This window comes from Lepus europaeus, chromosome 7 (assembly GCF_033115175.1).
Source record: "Lepus europaeus isolate LE1 chromosome 7, mLepTim1.pri, whole genome shotgun sequence".
Taxonomy (NCBI): domain Eukaryota; kingdom Metazoa; phylum Chordata; class Mammalia; order Lagomorpha; family Leporidae; genus Lepus; species Lepus europaeus.
In genome coordinates this window covers 131736370-131742369 of record NC_084833.1, presented here as the reverse complement: position 1 = coordinate 131742369, position 6000 = coordinate 131736370, and positions in this window count along the sequence as shown.

Here is a 6000-nt window from a genome sequence, read left to right as displayed (position 1 = left end):
CTTTCCTCTTAACACTGCTTTTGTTGTATCCCATAGGTTTTGTTATGTTGTGCTGTTATCCTCATTTACTTCCAGAAAATTTTTGATTTCTCTTTTAATTTCTTCTATGACCCATTGTTCATTCAGGAGCATGTTGTTCAATCTCCATGTGTTTGCACGTGCTCTAGGGATTCCTGAGTTGCCAATTTCCAATTTCATTCCTTTGTGGTCTGAGAAGCTGCATGGTATGATTCTAATTCTTTTGAATTTGCTGAGACTTGCTTTATGGCCTAGTATGTGGTCAATCCTAGAGAGGGTTCCATGTACTGCTGAGAAGAATGTAAAGTCCTTAGATGTAGGATGAAATGTTCTGTAGATATCTGTTAGATCCATTTGGGCTATAGTGTCGTTTAAATCTACTGTCTCCTTGTTGATCTTCTGTCCTGTTGATCTGTCTATCTCTGAGAGTGGAGTATTGAAGTCCCCCAGTACTATTGTATTGGGGTCTAAGTCTCCCTTTAAGTCCCTTAACAAGTCTTTTAAATAAGCTGGTGCCCTGTAATTAGGTGCATATACGTTGATAATCGTTATATCTTCCTGTTGAATGGATCCCTTAATCATTATATAGTGCCCCTCTTTGTCTCTCCTAACAGTTTTTGTGGTAAAGTTTATGTTGTCCGATATTAAGATGGCTACGCCCGCTCTCTTTTCATTTCTGTTGGCGTGGTATATCTTTTTCCAGCCTTCCACTTTCAGTTTGTATGGATCATTGTTGGATAGATGGGTTTCTTGTAAGCAGCAAAAGGATGGGTTTTGTTCCTTAATCCAATCAGCCAATCGGTGTCTTTTAACTGGACAGTTCAAGCCATTAACATTCAATGTGACTATTGAGAAGGAGTAACTTTGCCCTGCCATTAGCCAAAGATACTTTCTAATATATGGATTGAGATTCCTGTGATCTTTTGGTGTGAGGTTTCCTACCTTTACCTTCTTTCATATTGGTGACCGTGTTTCTGTGTTTCTGTATGTAACACATCTTTAAGCATCTTTTGCAGGGCTGGACGAGTGGCGACAAATTCTTTCAGTTTCTGTTTGCTTTGAAAGTTCTTTATTTCACCTTCATTCATAAATGAGAGCTTTGCAGGATATAATATTCTGGGCTGGCAGTTTTTCTCTCTTAGCACCTGGGCTATGTCTCGCCATTCTCTCCTAGCTTGCAGGGTTTCTGAAGAGAAGTCAGCTGTGAGTCTAATTGGAGATCCTCTGAGAGTAATCTGGCGTTTCTCTCTTGCACATTTTAGGATCTTTTCTTTGTGTTTCACTGTGGTGAGTTTGATTACGACGTGTCGTGGTGAGGATCTCTTTTGGTCATGTTTATTAGGGGTTCTATGAGCTTCCTGTATTAGGATGTCTCTGTCTTTCTCCAAACCTGGGAAATTTTCTGCTAGTATCTCACTAAAAAGGCCTTCTAATCCTTTCTCTCTCTCCATGCCTTCAGGTACTCCTAGCACCCGAATGTTGGGTTTTTTAAGAGTATCCTGTAGATTCCTGACAGTATTTTTTAGATTTCTGATTTCTTCTTCTTTTCTTTGATTTGATTGTTTCCTTTCCTGTTCTCTGTCTTCTAAGTCTGATATTCTCTCTTCTGCTTCGTCCATTCTGTTTTTAAGACTCTCTAATGTGTTTGTCATTTGATCTATTGAATTCTTCATTTCATTATGATTTCTCATCACTATCACCATTTCTTGTTCCACTAGTTGTTTCAATTCATTTTGATTCCTCCTTAATATTTCGTTTTCACGAGAGAGATTTTCTATCTTGTCCATGAAGGATTTCTGTAGTTCAAGAATTTGTTTTTGAGAACTTCTTAATGTTCTTAGCAATTTTTTGAGATCTGCTTCTTGCATTTCTTCAATCTCCTCATCTTCATAATCTTGAATTGGGGTGTCTTTTTCATTTGGGGGCGTCATAGTGTCTTCCTTGTTCTTGTTAGCTTGGTTTTTGCGTTTGTTGTTTGGCATGTTGGAGATATTTGGTTTCTTCACTGTGGTGTTTTTTCTTGTTACACTATGGCTCTATATTAAGTGGACTGTCTGCTTTCAGTGGAGCCTTAGAGGCTTGAGATGAGTGTGGACTGAGAGCTGTGTTTGGTTCCTCAGGGCTGAGGGTGTGTCAAAGATGACACTCCCAGGTTAGGTGTGGTAAATCTCTCTCTTTTTTGATTCAAAAGGGAAGTAATTCCGCACAGCTGAACGTAATTGGAGGTAGTTAGCAGGCAAATGATATACCCACAGGAGCCAGAGATCGGAAGCTCTTTCCCAAGGACCACACAGGGAATCTGTGCTGCCCTCAGTGTGGGCTCCAATTCTCCTGCAATCTCCCACTGGGTTGCCAAGTTAGATGCTAATCTCCTGTTATTTCACCCCTCCCCCCAGAGTCAGGTTTTTCTGCTAGGCTCAGGGCCGGTGCAGACCTGAGGTCGCCCAGCTTATGACGTATGTCCAAAATGGCGCCTGCTCTGTCTTGCTCGCCTTTGAGAGGTGAGCGGAGAGAGAGAAACTTGTGTCCGTATCAGTCACTTTTTTTATTTTTTTTTTCTCTCTCTTCTAGTTAGCCTGGTGAACTTTTCCCCACGGAGTTTCAAGCCTCGTTCCCTCTAGCCTCCTCTTTCCGCTTGCTCGCTGGTATCTCGGGCTATGGAGGTTCGGCTCACCTCGCGTTCCAGCGCTGGTGCGTTGAATCTGCCGCTGGTGTCCCGAACTTGGGCTCCCACGCTCTCCACGCAGGTCCACTGTGAATCACTAGTTCCGGAAGAGTTTCCTCTGCTGTTTCATCCCCTACTCTTCCTTGACCCTGCAGTATCTCCACTTATATTAAACTTTCTCTCCCCCCGGACTAAGTGTGCTTCTGCCTATTCCGCCATCTTGCCCGGAACTCTCCAAAATTATATTTTAATTCTTATAAGATCATTAATCAATTCCACTCTCTGATCATCATTCTCTTTATGTTTACCACAGTAACTGCATTGTATGCATTTCTGTAGAATTAGTATAAATAAAGTATTAGTAATGTCATTGAGAAGGTGTTTGGAATCATGAATTCCAGTCACTGTCTGGAGATATAATATTGGTCTGGATAGAGGAAGTGAGTTGCTAAAGGGAAGTCAACTACAATTGTGTGTGGGTTTCTCACTTTTTTTTAAACATTGAGAGCTAGATATTATACTGTAAAAGCAAGCAGCACAACACTCATACTCATCACTGACTGCTGTGTATTCTACCCCCAAAACTGAAAATATAAAGCAGTAAAATGCACCTATGGTCTTATGTATGTATATCTACATATTATTTTATTTATATTTGCATATTTACATCTGTAAATATGTATGTTATACATATGTAAATATGAACATTATACATATTTAAATTACATATACATATGTATTACATATACACATGTATACATATGTATATATGTATACATATACATATGTATTACATATACATATATACATATACATATGTATTACATATACATATGTATATTATACATATGTAAATGTGTATATTATACATTTGTAAATATGCATTTGTGAATATGTATATTATACATAATAAATATGTATATTATACATAGTAGAAATCGTATATAAAATATATTTATATTTATAAAATATACATACATTTTAGACATTTTCAGATAGATATTCATCATTATCTTCAAAAGAAATTTATAGCAAGAATACTGAAGGAATGAAAGTCAGATAAGCAAAAATATTCTCACAAAGTTCATTATTAGTGATGCAGCTCAACTCTTCCATTTAGTCATAACTAAAATGGTTATAAAACTAAAAATTGGCCGGTGCCATGGCTCAATAGGTTAATTCTCCACCTGCGGCGCTGGCACACCTGGTTCTAGTCCTGGTCGGGGCGCCGGATTCTGCCCCAGTTGCTCCTCTTCCAGTCCAGCTCTCTGCTGTGGCCCAGGAATTCAGTGGAGGATAGCCCAAGTCCTTGGGCCCTGCACCTGCATGGGAGACCAGAAGTACCTGGCTCCTGGCTTCGGATCAGCGTGGTGCGCCAGCCTCAGCAGCCATTGTGGGGTGTACCAACAGAAAAGGAAGACCTTTCTCTCTGTCTCTCTCTATCACTGTCCACTCTGTCAAAAAAAAAAAAACCTAAAAATTTAGCATAATAATTATCTGTTTAGTGGCAAAAATTGCTAAACTTATTCAATAGAAACATATTGAAGGTCATTACATCACATATGTTAAATATCTGTCTATGCTTTGAGTAGCAAATGACTTATGACAGTTGAGAAGGGTGCTGCAAGATCCCAGAGACGTATCCACACCATATGAAAATAAGGCAGGGACCCACATCTCCTGCTGATTTTCACACTATTTCAAAACACTTTATCCAAAATATTTACAAGTCAAGAATTATAAAAGTATTTCAGTGACTGAATCTTGAGTTTGTTTATTTTGTGAAATTCCAATAGGCTGGAAAAAATCAGATTTATGTATTATGTAAATCAGATTATGTGTAATGTATATGTTGGACATCTACTTTGGCTCTTTTATAGGCTGACACCATACAATGCTAGTGAAGAAGAGTCTTTCTGTTTACCATCTGCAATGGTACATGACAGGCTTTCTAAGAAATTTACAAAAGTTCCATCATCTGCCCAGTTTATGTATTCATGGTTTTTTCCTACTATCTAAAAGAAAATTAAAAACCATGAAGCATAAAATGAACAGTGGAAATATACAGGAAATTTGCCTGTGTACTGTAGAATTCTAGAGGCAGACAAATAGAAATATTAATGGAATATTTTCAATTATTTATCCTCATCACCACCAGAATATTTTTTCAAGGAGTAAATGTATATATGTATCATTGTCATGACAATGGAATAAAAGAGAATAAGAATGTAGAAACTTTCAATAATATAAATACTTATGGGTATACATTTTTAAAAATCTGAGACCATATTATAAATTTTGGTGAAAAGTTGGACATTAATGATTTATTTCTTTTTTTTTTTACTTTTTATTTTATTTTATTGGAAAGTCAGAGTTACACAGAGAGAGAAGAGACAGAGAGAGATAGAAATCTTCCACCCGATGGTTCACTCCCCAATTTACCGCAATGGCTGGAGCTACACTGATCTGAAGCCAGGAACCAGAAGCTTCTTCTGGGTCTCCCATGGGGGTGCAGGGGCCCAAAGACTTGAGCCATCTTCTACTGCTGTCCCAGGCCACAGCAGAGAGCTGGATGGGAAGAGAAGCAGCCAGGACTGGAACCGGCACCCATATGGGATGCCGAGCTTCAGATCAGGGCGTTAACCCGCTGCGCCACAGCACCGGCCCCAGTGATTTATTTCTTATTTCCTGAGTCATTGCTGTGATTTGGAACAAACAGAGGAATGTGTATGAGAAGAGGCATGACAGCTGTTAAGAAAGGTCTGTATGATCAGGGACTTGTTCCAGGTAGTGGGATCCTGGGAATCCCAAAAGGTAACCACACACGGTTACAGGTAATTTTTGATCAGAGAAACCTGATCACTGTGCATTAAAACATGTATTTTGATTTTAAAAGGAGGAAGGATATGGTCAAAGGCAGAATATTTTAGCCAATATTAAGTATTGAATGCTTTCATCTAAATTCTCAGGAGTTTCTTCTTTATATTTAATAGAGGATTTCTTGGATACAAAACATTTGCTTTATTTAATACTTCTCCAAAAGCAGCTGCCTGAGGTTAACCATTTTCTTTGGATTATTAAAATAATTCTGATTAATTATTTTTTGTAGATGTTGGATAACATGAATATGAGAAAAAAATGAAGAGATCATAAGAAGTATCTCTATGTGGGTGTTGATAAATGAATAGTAAATAACACCTTTCATTCTGTACTATAAATATGAATATTTTATATAAAAAATTAAAATTGAAATTATTATAGAAATATGCTGTTTGCCCATAAAAATAAAGAGATCTCAAACCTGAATAAGTTATGTC